At 45.6% G+C, this 24,537-nt stretch overlaps 1 protein-coding gene across 3 annotated transcripts in view; it reads right to left on the bottom strand.

Annotated features, from left to right (window-relative positions):
- Window positions 1–24,537, bottom strand: part of cacna2d2a (calcium channel, voltage-dependent, alpha 2/delta subunit 2a) — a 254,816-nt gene that overhangs the window by 84,860 nt on the left and 145,419 nt on the right. The window lies entirely within an intron of this gene.

Raw genomic sequence — 24,537 nt, forward strand, 5'->3', positions numbered from 1 at the left:
GAACACTGGGGAGGTAGTGCGATGAAAGATGGGGCTGTTGAATGGAACTGTGTGTGGCAGATTTCTGAGACACGCTGTGTTCTAACGCAGCCGGGATGCTATCTAGTAGTGCTGTGACGCAATGGGAAATATGGGGCTGTATGCACGGCATGCCTTACTATGGTGCAGTGGTTGGTAGCTGGATTTAGGATGAGTATAGAGTGCTATATTGGGATATGAGTGGAATGTGCTAGCATTGTTCCCTAGCGCTCTTATCCACTGCTTATTGTCTGTTGAGTTCATGGTAAACGGCAGCTCTCTCATCTCAGAGGAGAAAGAAAAGAGAGGGAGAGAACAGGACAGAAGCCAAGTTCGGGGCAGCACACTCCTGTACGCACCAGCCCCCCCCCCCCCCCCCCCCCGAGCCCAGCCCCACCCTTATCTCCTGTGGAGGGAGGCACATGGTGCGGGCATGCAAGGGCTGTGTGTGGCATGGTGCGGCTTCCGTCTGTGGAGCCCGCCTCATTACCATTTCGGAGGGAGCCTGGGTGAGGATGCGCACTCAAGGGTGCGGGAGTGACTGGCTCTCCCCCTGTGGAGGAGCTCTGGCCCTACTCTGACTCTCCCCCTGTGGAGAAGCTCTGGTCCTGCTCTGACTCTCCCCCTGGTGGAGGAGCTCTGGTCCTACTCTGACTCTCCCCCTGTGGAGGAGCTCTGGTTCTACTCTGACTCTCCCCCTGTGGAGGAGCTCTGGTCCTACTCTGACTCTCCCCCTGGTGGAGGAGCTCTGGTCCTACTCTGACTCTCCCCCTGGTGGAGGAGCTCTGGTCCTACTCTGACTCTCCCCCTGGTGGAGGAGCTCTGGTCCTATTCTGACTCTCCCTCTGTGGAGGAGCTCTGGTCCTACTCTGACTCTCCCCCTGGTGGAGGAGCTCTGGTCCTACTCTGACTCTCCCTCTGTGGAGGAGCTCTGGTCCAACTCTGACTCTCCCCCTGGTGGAGGAGCTCTGGTCCTACTCTGACTCTCCCCCTGTGGAGGAGCTCTGGTCCTACTCTGACTCTCCCCCTGTGGAGGAGCTCTGGTTCTACTCTGGCTCTCCCCCTGTGGAGTAGCTCTGGTCCTACTCTGACTCTCCCCCTGTGGAGGAGCTCTGGTCCTACTCTGACTCTCCCCCGGTGGAGGAGCTCTGGTCCTACTCTGGCTCTCCCCCGGTGGAGGAGCTCTGGTCCTACTCTGGCTGAGAGAGCCCTCCACACACACTCACATGCCCACAACCGCCCACTGCTCTCTTACTCCTTCTCTTTCTCTCTACCACTGTCTTTTCCTCTTGCAGTCACCCACACTCTCTCTCACTTCCACTCTCTCTCTCTTCCACTCTCTCTCTCTTCCACTCCCCCTCTCTTCCACTCTCTCTCTCTCTTCCACTCTCTGTCTCTTCCACTCCCTCTCTCTTCCACTCTCTCTCTCTTCCACTCTCTCTCTCTCTTCAACTCTCTGTCTCTTCCACTCTCTGTCTCTTCCACTCTCTATCTCTTCCACTCTCTCTCTCTTCCACTCTCTGTCTCTTCCACTCTCTCTCTCTTCCACTCTCTGTCTCTTCCACTCTCTCTCTCTTCCACTCTCTCTCTCTCTTCCATTCTCTGTCTCTTCCACTCTCTGTCTCTTCCACTCTCTGTCTCTTCCACTCTCTGTCTCTTCCACTCTCTATCTCTTCCACTCTCTCTCTCTTCCACTCTCTGTCTCTTTCACTCTCTGTCTCGTCCACTCTCTCTCTCTTCCACTCTCTCTCTTCCACTCTCTCTCTCTTCCACTCTATGTCTCTTCCACTCTCTCTCTCTTCCACTCTCTGTCTCTTCCACTCTCTCTCTCTTCCGCTCTCTCTTCCACTCTCTCTCTCTCTCTCTCTCTCTCTCTCTCTCTCTTTGAGACACTCCAGACCACACGTGACCATGACCAGAGCCCAGGCTGACCTCCAGCACTAATCAGGGAGTCAGTCATCAGCCAACTAAGACCGGCTCAGCTCAGTCCCAAACAACCCACACAGACAGAAAGCCACACAGCCTGACTCAAACTCCTATTGACACTAAACATGAGACAGGCCTTGCCCGGACACCGCTCCTGTCCTTGGGAGCGGCAGAGGCCTCCGGACAGGGGAGCAGGGAAGGAAGGGAGCAGGGGAACCAAGTTGAGGCCTGTTGTCCTCCAGTACCAGAACACACTGACCCTGCCTCCTCTCTCTACTCAGCAGACATACATGATGTGGGTGGGCAGGGGAACAAGGAGTAGAGGATGAGGGAAGGAGGTGGAGCTAGGGTAGTTGAGGGATGTAAACAGGAAGGCATGAATAGACAGTAGTAAAGATGCGGGTGGTGGGTGTGGAAAGCAAATATGAGCGGGGGGGGGGGGCAGTCGGAGCTAAAAATAGCATGCCTAGTAGGCAGGGAGGCAGGAGGGAGACAGCCAGCAGAGTTGTTGTGTCTCTAGTGATGGCGGTGGGATCTGTGTTTATACAGGTCCCCTACAGCATGTAGAGTGCTTGTATCGTAAGAAGCACGGGAGGTCCTCTGTGCTCGTGGGTCGACGTGCCACCGTTCGCTGTACATGCTCCAATGACTTCCTGTGTTGTATGTTTCGGTGATTATCCCACAGCGCTAAGACTGTTCCTCCGGGTAACTGGGTTCACGTCCTATTATCTCACAACGAGAGACTCGCGGGCTCTTCATACAGCAAAATGTACATTACCCACCCGCACCGGGCGGCGCCCTAGGACACTGTGACCCGTCAGATCCCCCTAGGCTGAATGGCCATCTGGTGTGGCTGGTCCCCGGTCTCTGAGGGCCCAGGGCCTGGGTTAAACACACATCTAATAAAGCACACTGCCAGCAATTACTCTCTCCCAGTGTAAACACACACACCGACGCACGCACACGGCGCACTCTCGTCGAGAACGGCACGCCAGCCCGCATGCACACAAATTCACGCACACACACTCCCCCCACACACACACACACACATGCTCCCCCACACACACACTCCCCCCCCACACACACACACACTCCCCCCACACACACACGCAGCATTCACACAAAAACAAAATGGTATCAGTAAATGGAATCTATCTTGCTGGAGTGGACCAACACATTTCCAACAGAATACAAACACTAAGGTCATGTGATCATCCCCAGCCCCTCCCGCCTCCTCACCCTTATCTCAATCTTCTTCTTTTCTCCACCCTCTCCCTAATCTCTCCTCCTCCTCTCCGCCCTCCCTGTCCTATCTTCATCTTTCCCCATCTCCCTCCCCTCAAAACCAGCCTTCTCTCCCAATTTCAGAATTGAGCGAATGCAGTGCAGTGGCAGGTTAGATGCCCACTGTTGCTATAGAAACGGTCCCCTTTGCTCTAGATTACGATGTGACTTTGTGTGTTTCCTCACCATGTCCACTGCTGTAGGTCTGCCCGTCTGTCTGCCTGAACATGTCCCCCTGAATGGACCTCTATTGTTTCTCTTATCCACTATCAATAACTGGAACAAACGACTATTAATTCATTTTATATCTAATTCTACATCTGAGAAGTCTCATACGGGGGGATATTTTACTTTCTATCCCCTACAATAAGTACAAACAACAGAACAAGACAGGGCTTGTAACAATCCATAGAGCATATGAGAGTAAATAATAACAAACCATAGAGCATATGAGAGTAAATAATAACAAACCATAGAGCATATGAGAGTAAATAATAACAAACCATTGAGCATATGTGAGTAAATAATAACAAACCATTGAGCATATGTGAGTAAATAATAACAAACCATAGAGCATATGAGAGTAAATAATAACAAACCCTTGAGCATATGAGAGTAAATAATAACAAACCATAGAGCATATGAGAGTAAATAATAACAAACCATTGAGCATATGTGAGTAAATAATAACAAACCATTGAGCATATGAGAGTAAATAATAACAAACCATTGAGCATATGAGAGTAAATAATAACAAACCATTGAGCATATGAGAGTAAATAATAACAAACCATAGAGCATATGTGAGTAAATAATAACAAACCATTGAGCATATGAGAGTAAATAATAAGAAACCATAGAGCATATGAGAGTAAATAATAACAAACCATTGAGCATATGAGAGTAAATAATAACAAACCATAGAGCATATGAGAGTAAATAGTAACAAACCATTGAGCATATGAGAGTAAATAATAACAAACCATAGAGCATATGAGAGTAAATAGTAACAAACCATTGAGCATATGTGAGTAAATAATAACAAACCATTGAGCATATGTGAGTAAATAATAACAAACCATTGAGCATATGAGAGTAAATAATAACAAATAAACATCATGCCAGGTTCTATGTAAAGGCAGGTGCTGTAGATTAATATGGTAATACTAAACACACACACACACACACACACACACACACACACACACACACACACACACACACACACACACACACACACACACACACACACACACACACACACACACACACACACACACACACACACATGCCAGGTTCTATGTAAAGGCAGGTGCTGTATATTAATATGGTAATATTAAACACACACGCACGCACACGCACACACACACACACTAACATCCTCACACACACACACTAACATCCTCACACACACACACACACACACACACACTAACATCCTCACACACACACACACAGCATTTATGCTGCTGCTGCCATACTGTTTATTATTATTATTATTTATCTCGCACTTTCTCCTAATCCCTTGGGTACATGTACGGAACATATCTACCTCAAACTGCTCCACTATCCCTGCCTATTGGACATGTGATACTGGCACGGCCCTCCACATAGCTTCCTCTCTTATTTCTTGTGTTTCCTTTATCCTAGATTGTTTTACTGTTTCGATATTGATTACTGGACGGTCCGGTGGAGCAAGTTAACATTTCACTGTACTTGAGCATGTGATAATAGAACTTGAACACACGCACAATTATGACGAGTCACTGAGCAGAAACTGTGGGTGCTCTCCAGACCATGGTACTCCAGCAATCATCCCTAGCACCATGATTCTTAATGGAACCTGGCATTATATCACAAACACACACACACACACACACAAATATACTCTGCTGACTTTTCAGGAAGGACCTGCCAGAACAATAAGCCAATGTGAGAGGTCTGCAGAAAGGAAGTGCCTATGTAAAGCCGACCTGTTTGGAAGGTATATACAGCCTCTCTGTTGTCTTTATCTTCCTGCCTCCGCTCCAATCACTCTTTGTCTCTATCCATCTCTGCCTCGGTCTATAATCGGCTCTAGTACAAATATTATGAAAATAAATGGAAATATGAAAAGCCATATATGATTGTTGATTTTCCTATTCAACAAAAGCAATAGGGCTTGAAATGACTGCAATGCTCTCTAAATATAGTAACAAACAAATTATAAATGACTTACGATAAGATTTCACTTTTCTTATAACTGCAAAATAAATATGATCATACTTAGTGAAAGTACAATATTGGCACCATTTCACATTTGACAACAGATCATTTTCTCCTCAACGTCCACCGAGCGGCGCAGAGACACCATTCAAATGTGCGCAGACTCGTTACAACTTCAGCTTCGAGCACAATGTGATTTTGTCCATCTGTGACCAAGAGAAAGTGGTCTTGTTTCAATCCTATACAATTACTTTGTTGTTGTTGTTTTTTCATATTGAGAGCTCTAAATCCGTCTGAGAATATCACCGGGAGAAGGAACCACCACTGTTGGATCCACCTGACTATCCATGTTCGTATGCCGTCTCCCAGGCTGGGCTCATCGCTCAGAGGTAGATTCAATTGATTATTTGTCTGGATAGGCCAGAAAATGTGACACATCACTTCCTGTGCAAATGAGGGGTCTGAAACCTGACACTTTAAGTCAGCTCCACTGACAGAGTGGTAGCAGAGAACAGACAGATGGGGCTTTCTGGCGCTATAAGGCACTGGACCCTACGACTTTCACAGAGCGCTCTTTAGACCAAAATGTCAGTCGGAACCGGTCCAGAACCAGTCAAAGACCAACATCAAAACCTGTAAAGTAGTTGACTGACATGTCATTTCATTGGGGAGACTAGAGGCTCTAATTTCGGCTGCTGTTATGGCGGTGCAAGTGCCAAACACACGTTAGTTTACAATTTCAGCATTTAAAAACTGGCGCTCGAGCATTTCTCCACCGCATGCACCAGATTCAGCAATTTACTGGTAGCTAACCGTGTTTACTGGTAGCTAAACTTATGGGACTGCAACGAACTTGTTTGGCATCAAAATCTGGGGTGTGAACTACGTTTCTAGTCAAGCGTTGAATGACATGGTAATGGACCAATAGTATAGGAGAAAAGTTGAAAAAACTGACCCCTCTGACACGGTATGTTACATGGTGACGTGTCACGACGTAATGTACAGCACGCATTATGCAACTCATTCTGTGCTGTACAGCGTCTTTCCACCAGGGGTAGCCCTTCTCTCGTAGATTAAAAACAAGAATTTATCAATGGTGAGTGAAAAGTGAATAGTAGAGTTCATCAAAATGTAATTCAATCAATAGTACATTTTTCGCGTCATCAATGCGAGCCATCACGACTCTTAAAAAGCCAGTTTACCCTATTCAAATTCAACACAAACCTTCAAATAGGTATGTAATGAGACATTATATAAACTCATTTTTTGTGTTTTATTTACATATTAGAGGCGATAAGTTGGACAAATCAGGTGGAAAAAGCAATTTCCCCACACGACATATCTTTCCCTTTCACTATAACTCAGTAGCCTTCGATTCCCCCTCCACCATTTTTAAAAAGACTTGGCGGAGCTCCATTGCTTTCTTCAATCATGCAGAGACGGGCAGCATGAATGTCTCGTCATTGGTTTTGCTAAAAAAGGGGATAGATTGTGCTTTACGCTGGTATTAATATTACTACTTTGGGAGCTAAAATAAGGTCAAGTGCGGAACACTGTGATGTACGGAAGCTCGCTAGCTACGGTTACCTGTCTAATATCAGCTCGCTAGCTACGGTTACCTGTCTAATATCAGCTCGCTAGCTACGGTTACCTGTCTAATATCAGCTCGCTAGCTACGGTTACCTGTCTAATATCAGTTCGCTAGCTACCGTTACCTGTCTAATATCAGTTCGCTAGCTACCGTTACCTGTCTAATATCAGCTCGCTAGCTACCGTTACCTGTCTAATATCAGCTGGCTAGCTACCGTTACCTGTCTAATATCAGCTGGCTAGCTACCGTTACCTGTCTAATATCAGCTGGCTAGCTACCGTTACCTGTCTAATATCAGCTCGCTAGCTACCGTTACCTGTCTAATATCAGCTCGCTAGCTACCGTTACCTGTCTAATATCAGTTCGCTAGCTACGGTTACCTGTCTAATATCAGCTTGCTAGCTACCGTTACCTGTCTAATAACAGCTGGCTAGCTACCGTTACCTGTCTAATATCAGCTCGCTAGCACTGAGGCGGGAGGGGTTGCAATATCTGAGGTATGTCACAAAACGCTAAAGTGACAATTCCATGCAGCGCATATCGGGAGATTTACGACCAACAAAAAGCGGGTTTTAGCGGTAATGCGGTTGGTAATGGCATTGATTTTGTGAGCGAGAGAGGAGATGTGCTTTTTGTTCCGCTAACCCTTGTATTAATAAACAGAAGAAAATAAGGTTTTTCCATTTGGTTTCATTCGATAAAAAAAAACAAGCATATAGCCCAATGTGTCCGCCAAGTAACCAAGCATATCGATAAAGGTTTGGCTCATGAGACTGCTTAATAAGTCCATTTTGATCACCAAAGCTTTATTTTTTATTTTTTTATCTATGTATCGTGTAGGCCTACATTATTTCAGCCAGCTCTCGATCTGGACATATGTACAAACTCCTCCATGTACAGTAGGCTACATGTCCATACGCCCATCATGAAACGTGAGATGAGATAATGCTGGTGACCATTGTATTTAGAACTTATTTTCCCATAACAATTGCTTGTTTTCCGTTTCATATGATTACCAACCAAGCCTATAGGCTATAACTGTAAGGATCAACGCTGGTAGAGACGAGAAGCAGGTACAGGGAGTGAACATTTCTATGGCAATGACGGGGAACAGAACAGCTCAGCGTCTGGACATGAACACATAACGACATTAATGCAGCCACAGGGAACAAACGGGGGAGCAGACAGTTATAGACGGGGCGATCAACAAAGGGACGGAGTCCAGGTGAGTCCAATGAGCGCTGCTGCGCGTAATGATGGTGACAGGTGTGCGGAATGAAGGTCAGCCTGGCGCCCTTGTTCAACAGCTACCCACAGTGTCTTTTTTATCATGTCAATTCGAGCTATTTAGAGATATTGTAGCAGTCAAAAAAAATGTTTTCTTGGTAATCGTTTAATTTGATTAAAAAACAAATTTCTAAGAATGATTCACCATCCTGGCTTCATGATGAGAACGTCCAGCTCTCATGCAATGCAATTTAGGAGCTGTCTTGTTATTTCTGCATTAACGTGAATGCGATCTGTAAGATGGTTCCATTATGTTTATAAAACATTATATTTGGATCTTTTTCCAGCTACTGCGAAGAAAAGTTTTAATGTGTGTAAAGCCCTACATTTTCTGTGTTCTACGGGGAGAAATTATGTTGCCTGTAGTTCTATGTATTTAGACTTGGCCTATTTAAAACAAGTTGTTCTTTCATTTTGATCAGAATATGATTCAGATTAGATTATTCACACTCTTTTCAGGCCCTATAGTGAATTGAATCTTGCTTACTGACAGGGTTTATCATGTCCATGGCTCAGCCATAATGAAATGTACAATAAGCCTTAATATCAGTGTGAATGATACAGGGGCATCCGTTGAGTATGGCAGGCTAAATACCCTTGCTCAAGACCAATAATGTAAAAGTACACTCTTTTAGAAAAAAGGGTTCCAAAAGGGTTCTTTGTGGAGTGATAGAGTTCTACCAAGAACTGTTTTGATAAGAAAACCCCTTTTTGGCTTCTTTGTAAGGCAACCTTTAACATCCTAAGAAATGTTTTTGGGAGAAAGTGTTCTTCGATGATCGTTGGAAGGCAAGGACGATTATTTGGAAGATTTACACTTGTTGGCTATCCTAACTCTGGCTGGATTCCAATAGGAATTACACATAACTTTGTATGCCAGCATAAAGTGACTTGCAGGCCTGATGTGGCCTGTAAACCGGGAGATTCCTAACACCACTGTGTTAGGTGTATAACTAGGCCCTCAAAGAAAGGCCTTAATGTATTGTCATAAATAATACCATTTTAAAGGCTAACAAGACTGGTGGAGCAGTTCTAGGAAGAACCCTCCCAAGATAAAATGGATCTTAGTAGAACCCTTCATAGAGGGTTATAGGTAGAACCATATACATGTACATGGGGTTCTATGAAGAACCCTACTGCCACGACTTCCACCGAAGGTACTTCCTCTCCTTGTTCGGGCGGTGCTCGGCGTCGCCGGAGTACTAGCCATCACCGATCCGTTTTTCTTTTTCCGTTTGTTTTGTCTTTGGTTCATTCACACCTGGTTTTCATTTGCTTTAATTTCTGTGTGTATATTTACCCCTGTTTCCCGCTTAGGTTTGTGCGGGACTATTTTCATGTTGCTCGTTGAGGTTTTCCTCAGTTTATTCACGTGTGTACAGTGTTGTAGGAAAAGTAAGGGCCGTTGTGTTTCTCCTTCCGTGAGTGACTGTGTTCCTATGTCTTGGGAGTTTATTGGTATTGTACCTGACCCATCTTTGGACTTGCCTATTAAAGACGCTAATTTGACAGCTCTGCTCTCCTGCGCTTGACTAGCTCAAGTACAAAGGCGCAACACCTATATAGATGGTTTTAGATTAAAAAAACATCCGCAAAGGGTTCTACCCAGCACCAAAAATAGTTTCCCTATGGAGACAAACCGAAGAACCCTGTATGGTTCCACATAGCACCTTTTATTATAAGAGTGTAGGCTAGAAAAAAAGTTGACTAAAATCCTTCCAATCCCGATTAAAATGCAACGGCTGTTTAGCGTATATATCGGCTAGGTGGCTTTAGGACCATGCGGAGCTTCGCTCTGAACTAGACGCTGCCAGCCTGCACAACATTCTCTCAGAGACCAGAAACGGTGACATACAGGTGTTTGCTTTGATGGTCAGCCGTTAAGGCAGTGCGCCGATTGCTTTGAATTTGATGTCGGCATTGGAACTCTGCCTTGTAAGCCTGTTTTTATGCACCGGTTACTTTCACATTGACGTCGGCATAGGCGGTACGTCCAATAGGCAAGGGGAAGATACGCTTCCACTAAAGTAAATGTAATTAAATTAGCCAAAATTAGCTATAGAAATACTCGTGCCTATACATCAATAAATACAAATCATTCAAAACACTACACCAGAGAGCATTATTTGGCCAGAGTGGGGTGATTAGATTCTTATAAAAATGTGTTGTTTGGTCAGCGAGGTTCACAAATAGCGTGCCAAATAGCTGATTGTTGATTTGCAGTGGATAGTGAAAAGCAGTTCAATAGGCCTAAGCCTATTTAAAACTGTTTAAAAAGCAAATGGCTATGGCTGAAAAGAGAACGCAAAGAAAATACTCAAATCTGTCTCTAGTCAAAACTCCCAGTTGAGCAAACAGTAGCTGGGTCATTCTTAATATGTGGTGCCTGTTGGACCTCATCACTTTTTTTGTATTCTATCAGACAAAAGGATCCAACAAAAATGTGGTGCATTTTCCAACTTCTTACGTGCATAATCCTAAAAGGCTGGAATTTCACATGATGGAAATGTGGAGATTAAATTGAGCTAGCATAATGGTCATTCTATTCATTCTATTCAACATATGTTAAAAAACATATTGTTCAAATGTTGCAATTTGGTACATTTTCACTATAATTCAGCCTAACAGGGTGGAAATTTAAGAGTGGGAAATACAGACAAAAAATAAATAATCTGCTCACACAGGAGTTATAAAGACATAGTTCAATAATTCTGTGGATTTTTGAAAAAAATTTAATTATTTTTTTCACATTTTAATTTATCGGGGGATGCAGCAACCTCAGCACCCCTACTTCCCGTGGCTATTCAGAGTAGGAATGAGCCAGGCCCTGTATTTTATTGGCAACAGCTGAGAGCATCTGCCATATCCCCGGTGAGTACTCATATTCACTGCCTTTATCATCGGATCAGTACCAATAACCAGGTTTCCATCCAACCTTTTTATGAGAGTAAAGTGCAAGACGGATAAAAAATGGAATGACCGGCTCGATGGAAACATTTATCGGTAAACTTTCCAAACTAAATACGCTAGACAAGGTGGGGTATTTTTTGTGTCTGTAAAATTTTATTATGCAAATATTGATATATTAACCACCATACCGGAGTAAATGTTGAGTCACGCAATGACATTGTGTGTTGTGTGGTCCTCCCACTACGACTCGTCGGAAAAGCATGATGTTTATTATGGTACAGATGAGATAAATGGTGAATTTCACAGGGTGGTGAAAGTGCAAGGTGATGAGCTTGATGCTCCTTTTCAATAAATATGGAGGGTTTTATTCTGGTAACATGATCATCGACGCTTGTCTGCCGTTGGACAAATACAAATAATATCGCTCTTTTGTCCATAATAATCTCAGAATATAGGCTATATGTGCGCTCTAGCCAACAGCCGCAATCTGCACCCTGTTGGCTAGAGCGCTCGTGCCAATACCAGAGTGGGCACACTCGTTATATAAAGCAAACCATCAGAGTTGAAAATGCAATGGACACCCATTTAACATGTATTTTTTATTCGGTACATGGGAATTTAACAGCAAAATATGTGTGCATGTTCACTTTAAATTGTGTTTTTCAAAAGATGATTGCCGAATAAATGTGAAAGTACGCAGGGCAAGTGATGTCATCACGCAACTATAAAGCTCCACATCACATTTAATTGTAAATGCCTACTGCTTGCCCTTTAATTTTTTTTTACTATAAATATTATGTTTCTTTGCATGACAAGGATTGTCCTGACTTTCAAGAATGGTTGGCAATGAGAATGGTTGGCTGGCAAGTTTCACCATCCAATTATTTCAGGTCTACAGGAGTGCATGTTTCACCATGGCAAGGAGACAAGAAATAGATAGGTAGGAGGGCATACAGGTTGTTGCCAATGTATTAATGCGCCATTTGCTTAAATGTGTAATTGAAACACTTCAACCACTACATTTGTATTCGACACTGTAGGTTTATGCGAAGGAGAGACAGAGAGAGAGAGAGAGAGAAAGAGAGAGAGAGTTAGCTGCATAGCCGGTGGGAAGCAGGGTTGCTGAGGGTGACAAAACAGTCTATGGTGAACTGTGAGGGCGGGAGGGAGGCCTAGGGCGCGGCTTTCTCATTGGCATGCTGGCTGTTTCTGGGCTTTTAAGCGATTAGGGAACTGCTGAGACGATGGCGTCCACACATACTGTAGCTCCATGCAGATGTTCATTTGTATGCCAATAAGCAAATATGCCCTAAGATTAAAGCTCAAATACACAGTGCAAATTCAGCATTCTCCATGTGCATCATATCAATGTCCTGCATCTCTCCGCACATAAAGCCAGGCCTTCTCTAACTGCACATTCACTCCAAAGGCCCTGTGTGGAAGTATTAGTCTGCAGACCAACAGATAGAGGCACACAGAGAGGGTAAAGAGAAAATGACTGAGAAAAACACATCATTTTGGGTCTCCATTATAAAACCAAAAGTCCCATCGATGTGCTATGCCTCTTACAGGTTACAGTGGCCTGTCTTAATCCATGACTTCCCTTATTTTAATGCTTGTCTTGATGCACGTATTTCCTCTAAGCATCCTTTTAGTTCTATGATCTCTCTCTCTCTGTCTTTTTTTATCTCCTCCACTGCCTTTCTCTCAACAGCTGGAGTTACCCGAACTCACATCCTGCTACTATCTCCACCCCATCCACACCTCTCTCTCTCTCCCTCCCTCTCGCTTTCTCTCCTCTCCCTCTGTCGCTCTCTTTCGGTGGCTGTCAGATCCCTTTCGTAAAAAGCAGTTAAATCAGTCTGTGAATATTCCAATCCTGTGATAAGGAGAAGCTTTGTCCCACTGGGTAATGCAGCTCCCCATTGTTGGCTGACAGGGCTCCATTGAGGAGCCGGCTTTAGCCCCGATAGCATCGCCACATTGCATGGACACACTGCCAGATAAAGGCCTATCCAACACGACACGCATACCAACGCCTCCCAAACAAGCCCCAATCCGATCAGCACAGGAAGGAGACGCTCTAACACAAAATAAAGACAAATAAGATAAAAAAAGGCCGTAACAATATTAATGTTATTATAGGGAGCAGGTGGGGCTCTAAAAGGAGACAATGCAATTCTCCATCTACCAGCCTGGTGGATCCTGTCACCGCACGGTCCGCAACATCACCAGGCAAGGGTGACCAATCACAGGCCACCTTACCGCGCATCTGGACCTGCACCAGCCAATCACGTCATCTTCACATTGCACCTCTGTCTGACATTAGAACACCACTTATCCAGAGAAACAGCTTCACGGTTCCATTTCCTTCAGGACAACTGGATACAGGTCTTCCATTTCTCTGTCATTTTTAAGTCCGTAAGAGGGCCGGGGAGCCGCCACCCCCCTCTTCGCAGGCTGACTGAGAGTGGCCAATCAACAATCAGTGCTGGCCGAAAGAAACCTGTTATTTTCGGCCCTGTAATCATTTCCATCAGAGGCCTCACAGTCCTTCACAAGGCTTCACACATCTTCACAGATTCAAATCAGACAGAAACCTTCCTCAAGGACAGGAGGCACCAAGGAAACCACACATTGAAACCCAAACATTTATCTGTACTTCTAACCACTGTCTGTCACTGCAAATAAAACCTTTTCTATAAACACTTCGGGCATTTCAGACCTTAAAACTAGAGCAGGGATGGTGAACTGAAAATGATCGACACCGACCACTTATTGTGGATTTTCTTTTCCCTGATATTTTTCATTACAGTATTAATTTAGTCAACAATAACTATGAGAAAAAATACTTGTGAACTACCTATTATTCCTGACAAAAACTATGACGATAACAAAACAAGATGCCCTGGGGGAAAAAATGATAACTATTACGAATTACTTTTCATATTAGTCATTTAATTGAATATGAAGCTCCTTTTCATCTGTTTTGTCCAATCCTAAACATGCATGCACAATATTTCATGCAATCCTCTCACTGGCAGAATTGGAATCTTTCAGTCATGTGATCTGATTGAGCTGATCTGCCCGGCTCTCCCTCACAGCTCCCAGGGTGTCACGTCCTGACCATAGAAAGCCTTTATTTTCTATGGTGGAGTAGGTCAGGTCGTGACTGGGGGGTGTTGTAGTTTATTATTTCTATGTGCAATCTAGTTGTTCTATTTCTTTGTTGGCCGGGTATGGTTCCCAATCAGAGGCTATCGTTGTCTCTGATTGGGGATCATACTTAGGCAGCCTTTATTCCACTTTTAGTTTGTGGGATCTTGTCTATGGATATTTGCATGTTAGCACTATAATTAGCTTCACGTTTTGTTGTTTTTGTTCGGTGTTCATTTAATAAAGGAAAATGTACGCCTACCACGTTGCACCTTGGTCCACTCATTACGACGATCGTGACACCAGGTGGTCACTTCAATCACTTGTCAATCTTTTAAACTTGTGCGAATCCAGGACACTTGACTTGTAATTAACCTCAACTAGAAACAATGTTAACTCTCTCTCTCATGTAGGCTCTTTTTCCTTTGATCACAAAAGAAGCGCTATTTTCCCATCTGTGCGCAGTTATCCATTCATCTGTGTTGCGTTCATCTGCTTTGTGCTCTTGGGCCGTGGTCCGCAAATGTGAGTTGTGGTTGCTCTTTTCCTTTGGGACAACGAATGCTATTTGTTGAACATTGTTGTAACGCTCAAATTCTCCCCTTTTCAAAGAAACCCCCCTTCACGGTTATGATGGGGAGACAATCTGAGTTGTAAATTGTTTAACCTGTAGTTAAAGCTTTATAGCCTATATGGTTAATTATTACTGGCATTGGTTACGATCTGCCACAATATCAATGTTGCCAGGTAAGGTATACGAGGGGATAGTGGGCCTAGATGGACAAGGCTATCTGAAGGATATTGACCTCATCCTGTCAGTCGAGGATGACTGGTCATTCTTTAAAAGTAATTTCCTCACCATCTTAGATAAGCATGCCCCGTTCCAAAAATGCAGAACTAAGAACAGATATAGCCCATGGTTCACTCCAGACCTGACTGCCCTTGATCAGCACAAAAACATCCTGTGGCGGACTGCAATAGCATCAAATAGTCCCCGCGATATGCAACTGTTCAGGGAAGTCAGGAACCAATACACTCAGTCAGTCAGGAAAGCAAAGGCTAGCTTTTTCAAGCAGAAATTAGCATCCTGTAGCTCTAACTCCAAAAAGTTTTGGGACACTGTAAAGTCCATGGAGAACAAGAGCACCTTCTCACAGCTGCCCACTGTATTGAGGCTAGGTAACACGGTCACCACTGATAAATCCATGATAATCGAACATTTCAATAAGCATTTTTCAACGGCTGGCCATGCCTTCCTCCTGGCTACTCCAACCCCGGTCAACAGCTCCCCCCCCCCCCCCCGTAGCTACTCGCCCAAGCCTCCCCAGCTTCTCCTTCACCAAAATCCTGAGAGCAGATGTTCTGAAAGAGCTGTAAAACCTGGACCCGTACAAATCAGTTGGGCTAGACAACCTGGACCCTTTCTTTCTAAAACTATCCGCAGCCATTGTTGCAACCTCTATTACCAGCCTGTTCAACCTCTCTTTCGTATCATCCGAGATCCCTAAAGATTGGAACGCTGCCGCGGTCATCCCCCTCTTCAAAGGGGGTGACCCCCTAGACCCAAACTGTTACAGACCTATATCCATCCTGCCCTGCCTATCTAAAGTCTTCGAAAGCCAAGTTAATAAACAGATCACTGACCATTTCGAATCCCACCATACCTTCTCCGCTGTGCAATCCGGTTTCCGAGCCAGTCACGGGTGCACTTCAGCCACGCTCAAGGTACTAAATGATATCATAACCGCAATCGATAAAAGACAGTACTGTGCAGCCATCTTCATCGACCTGGCCAAGGCTTTCGACTCTGTCAATCACCGTATTCTTATCAGCAGATTCAATAGGCTTGGATTTTCTAATGACTGCCTCGCCTGGTTCACCAACTACTTTCAAGACAGAGTTCAGTGTGTCAAATCGGAGGGCATGTTGTCCGAACCTCTGGCAATCTCTATGGGGGTACCACAGGGTCTAATTGTCGGGACGACTCTTTTCTCTGTATAAATCAATAATGTCGTTCTTGCTGCGGGCGATTCCCTGATCCATCTCTACGCAGACGACACCATTCCTTGGACACTGTGCTAACTAACCTCCAAACGAGCCTCAATGCCACACAACACTCCTTCCGTGGCCTCCAACTGCTTTTAAACGCTAGTAAAACCAAATGCATGCTTTTCAACCGTTCGCTGCCCGCTCCCTCCCGCCCGACTGGCATCACCACCCTGGATGGTTCCGACCTACAATATGTGGACAACTATAAATACCTAGGTGTCTGGCTAGACTGTAAACTCTCCTTCCAGACTCCTATTAAACATCTCCAATCCAAAATTAAATCTAGAATCGGCTTCCTATTTCGCAAACAAAGCCTCCTTCACTCACGCCGCCAAACTTACCCTCGTAAATCTGACTATCCTACCGATCCTCGATTTCGGTGATGTCATCTATAAAATTGCTTCCAATACTCTACTCAGCAAACTGGATGCAGTCTATCACAGTGCCATCCGTTTTGTTACCAAATCACCTCTAGTCGGCTGGCCCTCGCTACATATTCGTCGCCAGACCCACTTGCTCCAGGTCATCAATAAGTCTATGCTAGGTAAAGCTCCGCCTTATCTCAGTTCACTGGTAACGATAACAACACCCACCCGTAGCACACGTTCCAGCAGGTATATCTCACTGATCATCCCCAAGCCTCGTTTGGCTGCCTTTCCTTCCAGTTCTCTGTTGCCAGTGACTGGAACAAATGGCAAAAATCGCTGAAGTTGGAGACTTTTATTTCCCTCGCCAACTTTAAACATCAGCTATCTGAGCAGCTAACCGATCGCTGCAACTTTACATAGTCCATCTGTAAATAGCCCACCCAATCTACCTACCTCATCCCCATACTGTTTTTATTTACTTTTCTGCTCTTTTCCACACCAGTATCTCTACTTGCACACCATCATCTGCTCATTATCACTCATTTATCAGCAGTTAATCTGTTAAATTGTAATTATTCGCTCCTATGGCCTATTTATTGCCTACCTCCTCATGCCTTTTGCACACACTGTATATAGACTTTCTTTTTTGTACTGTGTCATTGACTTGTTTATTGTGTTATTGGCTTGTTTATTGTTTACTCCATGTGTAACTCTGTGTTGTTGTCTGTGTCACACTGCTTTGCTTTATCTTGGCCAGGTCGCAGTTGCAAATGAGAACTTGTTCTCAACTGGCCTACCTGGTTAAATAAAGGTGAAATAAAATCAAATAAAAATGTGCACATGATGGATGTTAGAGGTAGCCTAAATATTCATTATTTAATTTTAATAAATGCACTGACTATTATGTGACTAAAATAGCTGTAACTAAAAGGTATTTTTAAGACAAACTAAGACTAAAACTCAATCTAAAATAGCTGACAAAATGAACACTGGTTTATTACAATAAATAACCTACAGGACCTTATAAGAGAAATGTTAAGTTTTAAATTCAATTAATGTTTGCAATGGATGATTGTTAATGGGACAATTGTTAGTGACAACATTCAAAGTAGTGGTAGTAGTTTTAAGAGTAATATATAAAAAAGTGATGTACATTACTACAAACTTATAGTTCAATTGACCATTATCGTGGAAATTCAGTGAATCATCATTATCATGATAATTCAGTCAATTTATCATTATGAAAATTTTGTCAATTTGTCATTATCTTGAAAATTGTGTCAATTTATCATTATCGTGAAAATTAAGTAAATTTATCGTTATCATGATAATTCAGTTAATTTATCACTATCGTGATACTTCAGTCAATTTAGAGTTATCATGTTAATTCTGTCAATTTCTTGCTCCTGTTTTCTAGTCCTTCCTGATTTTGACCATTCTGCCTGCCGTTCTGTACCTTACCCACATTACTGGATTATTGATCCCTGTCTGTCCTGAACCTGACACTGCCTGCCGCCCAGGGATGTCATGTTGCTGTGGGGGAAACAGTCGAGATCTCTCCGGGTCCTCAACGACTCTGGGGCTGAAGGGAGTTTTATGGACACTACCCTTGCTTCCAAGCTGGATATCCCCACTCAGTCCCTCTCCATTCCCATGGACGTTAGAGCACTGGACGGGCGCCAGTGGACGACTGTACTCTCTGTCGGGTCCGGAGACCAAGGCTATGGAGACCTACATTGAGGACTCCCTAGCTGCTGGGTACATTCGTCCTTCTGCCTCCACCTCTGGCGCAGGGTTCTTCTTTGTGGAGAAGAAGGACAAAACCCTGCACCCGTGCATTGACTACCGAGGACTCAACGACATCACTGTGACAAATTGCTACCCACTACCTCTCATCTCCTCAGCCTTCGAACCGCTCCAGGGGACCACCGTATTCTCCAAGCTGGACCTACGAAATGTCTACCACCTGGTATGGATACGGGAAGGAGTGGAAAACTGCCTTCAACACGGCCAGCGGCCACTACGAGTACCTGGTCATGCCCTTTGGCCTTACCAACGTCCCTGCTATGTTCCAGGCTCTGGTTAATGATGTTCTCTGCGACATGTTGAACCGGTTCATCTTCGTCTACCTACCTTCTCCCGCTCCACCCATGAACACGGGTTCCACGTCCGACAGGTTCTCCAACACCTCCTGGAGAACCAGCTTTTTGTAAAAGCAGAGAAGTATAAATAACATCGCTCCACAATCCCCTCTCTGGGTTACATCATTGCTGCAGAGAGCGTACAGATGAATCCCGGGAAGGTGAGAGTGATGGTGGATTGGCCCAGCCTATGTCCAGAGTACAGCTGCAGCAGTTCCTGGGTTTCGGCAACTTTTATCAACACTTTATCCGGGGCTACAGCACCCTGGCTTCCCCCTGTCTGCACTCACCTCTCCCAAGGTTCCGTTCACGTGGTACCCAGCTGCTGATTGGGCGCTCTGGGATCTCAAACACCGCTTCACCACAGCTCCCATCTATGTTCATCCTGACCCGTCCCACCAGTTTGTGGTGGAGGCCGATGTTTCGGATGTTGGAGTGGGGACTGTCCTGTCCCAGCGGTCTGCCCTGGACCTCAAGTTGCATCCTTGCACATTCTTCTCCCACCGCCTCAACACCACGGAGAGGAACTACGATGTGGGGAATCGTCTCGCAGTGAAGATGGCGTTGGAGGAGTGGAGGCACTGGCTCGAGGGGGTGGAACATCCATTCATCGGGTGGACCGACACACAAAAACCTGGAATATCTCTGCTCCACCAAGCGTCTCAATTCCAGGCAGGCTAGGTGAGCCCTACTGTTGACCTGGTTCAACTTCGCCCTCTCCTACCGGCCGGGATCGAAGAATGTCAAGCCAGATGCACTGTCATGCCGCTATAGCCCCACAACTACTACCCCAGAACCTGAGATCATCCTTCCCACCTCGTGCCTAGTGATGGCACTCAGCTGGGGAATAGGGTAGCAGGTTCGGAAGGCACAGCATTCCCAGCCGAACCCCGGGGGTGGGGATTCCAGATAACCAGATGTTCGTGCCTGATGCGGCCCACTCATCCAGGTTTGCCTGCCACCCAGGCTCCCGGCGGACCTTGGCTTTTGTGCGACAACGCTTTTGGTGGCCTACCATGGTTCCTGATGTCTCTGGATTTGTCGCCGCTTGCACGGTATGTGCACAGAACAAGACTCCTCGGCAAGGTCTGGCTGGTCTCCTCCAACCTCTGCCTGTCCCTCACCGTCCCTGGTCTCACATCTCCCTGGACTTTGTCACAGGTCTCCCTTGTCTGATGGCAACACCACCATCCTGACCGTTGTGGATCGGTTTTCCAAAGCCGCCCACTTCATTCCTCTCCCCAATTACCCTCTGCCAAGGAGATGGCCCAGCTCATGGTGCAGCACGTCTTCTGGATCCATAGACTACTGGTCGACATGGTCTCTGACCAGGGTCCTCAGTTCTCGTCTCGGTTCTGGAAGGCGTTCTGTACCCTCATTGGGTCGTCGACCAGTCTGTCATCCGGGTTCCACCCCCAGACCCCCGAGCCAACGAGGACCTCAAGATTACTCTGCACTGCCTGGATTGGGATATGTTCTGCATTGCTTCCAACAACAACATTGACGAATACGCTGATTCGGTGAGCGAGTTCATTAGAAAGTGCATTGACGATGTCGTACCCATAGCAACGATTAAAACATTCCCAAACCAGAAACCGTGGATTGATGGCAGCATTCGTGTGAAACTGAAAGCGCGAACCACTGCTTTTAACCAGGGCAAGGTGACCGGAAACATGACGAATACAAACAGTGTAGCTATTCCCTCCGCAAGGCAATCAAACAAGCTAAGCGTAAGTATAGAGACAAAGTAGAGTCACAATTCAACGGCTCAGACACAAGAGGTATGTGGCAGGGTTTACAGTCAATCATGGATTACAAAAAGAAAACCAGCCCCGTCGCGGACCAGGATGTCTTGCTCCCAGACAGACTAAATAACTATTTTGCCCGCTTTGAGGACAATGCAGTGCCACTGACACGGCCCGCAACCAAAACCTGCGGACTCTCCTTCACTGCAGCCGACGTGAGTAAAACATTTAAACGTGTTAACTCTCGCAAGGCTGCAGGCCCAGACGGCATCCCCAGCCGCATCCTCAGAGCATGCGCAGACCAGCTGGCTGGTGTGTTTACGGACATATTCAATCAATCGTTATCCCAGTCTGCTGTTCCCACATGCTTCAAGAGGGCCACCATTGTCCCTGTTCCCAAGAAAGCTAAAGTAACTGAGCTAAACGACTCCCGCCCCGTAGCACTCACTTCCGTCATCATGAAGTGCTTTGAGAGACTAGTCAAGGACCATATCACCTCCACCCTACCTGACACCCTAGACCCACTCCAATTTGCTTACTGTCCAAATAGGTCCACAGACGACGCAATCGCAACCACACTGCACACTGCCCTAACCCATCTGGACAAGAGGAATACCTATGTGAGAATGCTGTTCATCAACTACAGCTCAGCATTTAACACCATAGTACCCTCCAAACTCGTCATCAAGCTCGAGACCCTGGGTCTCGACCCCGCGCTGTGCAACTGGGTACTGGACTTCCTGACGGGCCGCCCCCAGGTGGTGAGGGTAGGTAACAACACGCTGATCCTCAACACTGGTGCCCCACAAGGATGCGTTCTGAGCCCTCTCCTGTACTCCCTGTTCACCCACGACTGCGTGGCCATGCACGCCTCCAACTCAATCATCAAGTTTGCGGACGACACTACAGTGGTAGGCTTGATTACCAACAACGACGAGACGGCCTACGGGGAGGAGGTGAGGGCCCTCGGAGTGTGGTGTCAGGAAAATAACCTCATACTCAACATCAACAAAACAAAGGATATGATTGTGGACTTCAGGAAACAGCAGAGGGAGCACCCCCCTATACACATCGATGGGACAGTAGTGGAGAGGGCAGCAAGTTTTAAGTTCCTCGGCGTACACATCACGGATAAACTGAATTGGTCCACCCACACAGACAGCATCGTGAAGAAGGCGCAGCAGCGGCTCTTCAACCTCAGGAGGCTGAAGAAATTCGGCTTGTCACCAAAAGCAAAAGCAAACTTCTACAGATGCACAATCGAGAGCATCCTGTCGGGCTGTATCACCGCCTGGTACGGCAACTGCTCCGCCCACAACCATAAGGCTCTCCAGAGGGTAGTGAGGTCTGCACAACGCATCACCGGGGGTGAACTACTTGCTCTCCAGGACACCTACACCACCCGATGTCACAGGAAGGCCATAAAGATCATCAAGGACAACAACCACCCGAGCCACTGCCTGTTCACCCCGCTATCATCCAGAAGGCGAGGTCAGTACAGGTGCATCAAAGCAGGGACCGAGAGACTGAAAAACAGCTTCTATCTCAAGGCCATCATACTGTTTGCTCCTGGGCTTGCTCCTACCTATCTCTCTGATTTGGTCCTGCCGTACATACCTACACGTACGCTACGGTTACAAGACGCAGGCCTCCTAATTGTCCCTAGAATTTATAAGCAAAAAGCTGGAGGCAGGGCTTTCTCCTATAGAGCTCAATTTTTATGGAATGGTCTGCCTACCCATGTGAGAGACGCAAACTCTCAACCTTTAAGTCTTTACAGAAGACTCATCTCTTCAGTGGGTCATACCATTGAGTGTAGTCTGGCCCAGGAGTGTGAAGGTGAACGGAAAGGCTCTGGAACAACGAACCGCCCTTGCTGTCTCTGCCTGGCCAGTCCCCCTCTTTCCACTGGGATTCTCTGCCTCTAACCCTATTACAGGGGCTGAGTCAGTGCTCTTTCATGCCGTCCCTAGGAGGGCTGAGTCACTTGAGTGGGTTGAGTCACTGATGTGATCTTCCTGTCTGGTTTGCGCCCCCCCCCCCTTGGGTTTTGCCGTGGCGGAGATCTTTGTGGGCTATACTCGGCCTTGTCTCAGGATGGTAAGTTGGTGGTTGAAGATATCCCTCTAGTGGTGTGGGGGCTGTGCTTTTGCAAGGTGGGGTTATATCCTTCCTGTTTGGCCCTGTCCGGGGGTATCATCGGATGGGGCCACAGTATCTCCTGACCCCTCCTGTCTCAGCCTCCAGTATTTATGCTGCAGTAGTTTATGTGTCGGGGGGCTAGGGTCAGTTTGTTATATCTGGAGTACTTCTCCTGTCCTATCCGAAGGAGTGGCTTCGTAAGAAGCGTTTCAAGGTCCCGGAGTGGCCTAGCCAGTCTCCATATCTCAACCCCATAGAAAATCTTTGGAGGGAGTTGAAAGTCCGTGTTGCCCAGCAACATCCCCAAAACATCACTGCTCTAGAGGAGATCTGCATGGAGGAATGGGCCAAAATGCCAGCAACAGTGTGTGAAAACCTTGTGAAGACTTACAGAAAATGTTTGACCTCTGTCATTGCCAACAAAGGGTATATAACAAAGTATTGAGATAAATATTTTGCAAATAAATTCATAAAGAATCCTACAATGTGATTTTCTGGATTTTTTTTCTCATTTTGTCTGTCATATTGAAGTGTACCTATGAGGAAAATTACAGGCCTCTCTCATCTTTTTAAGTGGGAGAACTTGCACAATTGGGGGCTGACTAAATACTTTTTTGCCCCACTGTATATACTGTACTCGATACCATCTACTGCATCTTGCCTATGCCGTTCTGTACCATCACTCATTCATATATCTTTATGTACATATTCTCTATCCCTTTACACTTGTGTGTATGTGGTAATAGTTTTGGAATTGTTAGGTTAGATTACTCGTTGCTTACTACTGCATTGTCGGAACTAGAAGCACAAGCATTTCGCTACCCTCGCATTAACATCTGCTAACCATGTGTATGTGACAAATACATTTGATTTGATTTGATTTGACCTGTCATTTGCCTGCCCCTGTTTTAGAAATAAACATTTGTTTCTTCGACACTGTCTTCATTTGGTCATACCTGAAACGTAATACATTTGTCTATGTTTACATACATTTGGCTGGTACATACTGTATGTTGTAGTACATGTGGATAATCAGGAATGGGGAATGTATATATTTTCTGATTATCCACGCTTACCATAACATATGCTACACAGGACCTTAGGGGTGGGAATCATGAAACAATCAAACACTGTAATCTATCTACTCAACCCAAGAGGGAAGGCTTACACATAATCAATATAATAATACAATTATAATAATTTAGTAGAGCAAACACCACAGACATATACAAAATAAGGACCTAAACAAGTATGGTCCCATTTATATTAAAAAGTCCAAACCTGATTCTCTTTGACAGTGACCTCCTCTAGTTCAGAGTCCTTATGCAGCCCCCCTCTCTAACTAAGGGGCCAGGAGGTAGCAGGTTATCTCTCTGAAATAACATTTCATGGGTGTTGGGCATGTGTTGAAATGCGGGATATGAGCATCGGAGTATAGCCTGCTGGATTTTGTTGGCTATTGATTGCCATCCCTGGCGGGGCCGAGGGATCGATAGGCTGGGTTTAGACACAGTACGGGGACCACTCTCTCTTTTTTCTCTCAGCTCCCGGCTAACGCAGTGCTCCATGGCGCTGTGGCTCACCAAACAGCCCCTCAGCCTGCAGGTGCACTGGCAGACAGACCCTAACTTCTCAACCAACAGCAAACTCTCAGCTCTCTATCTCTTTGTCTCTATCTCTTTGTCTCTATCTCTCACCATCTTTCTCTCAGTCTT

Source organism: Oncorhynchus kisutch, linkage group LG5 (assembly GCF_002021735.2).
Source record: "Oncorhynchus kisutch isolate 150728-3 linkage group LG5, Okis_V2, whole genome shotgun sequence".
Taxonomy (NCBI): domain Eukaryota; kingdom Metazoa; phylum Chordata; class Actinopteri; order Salmoniformes; family Salmonidae; genus Oncorhynchus; species Oncorhynchus kisutch.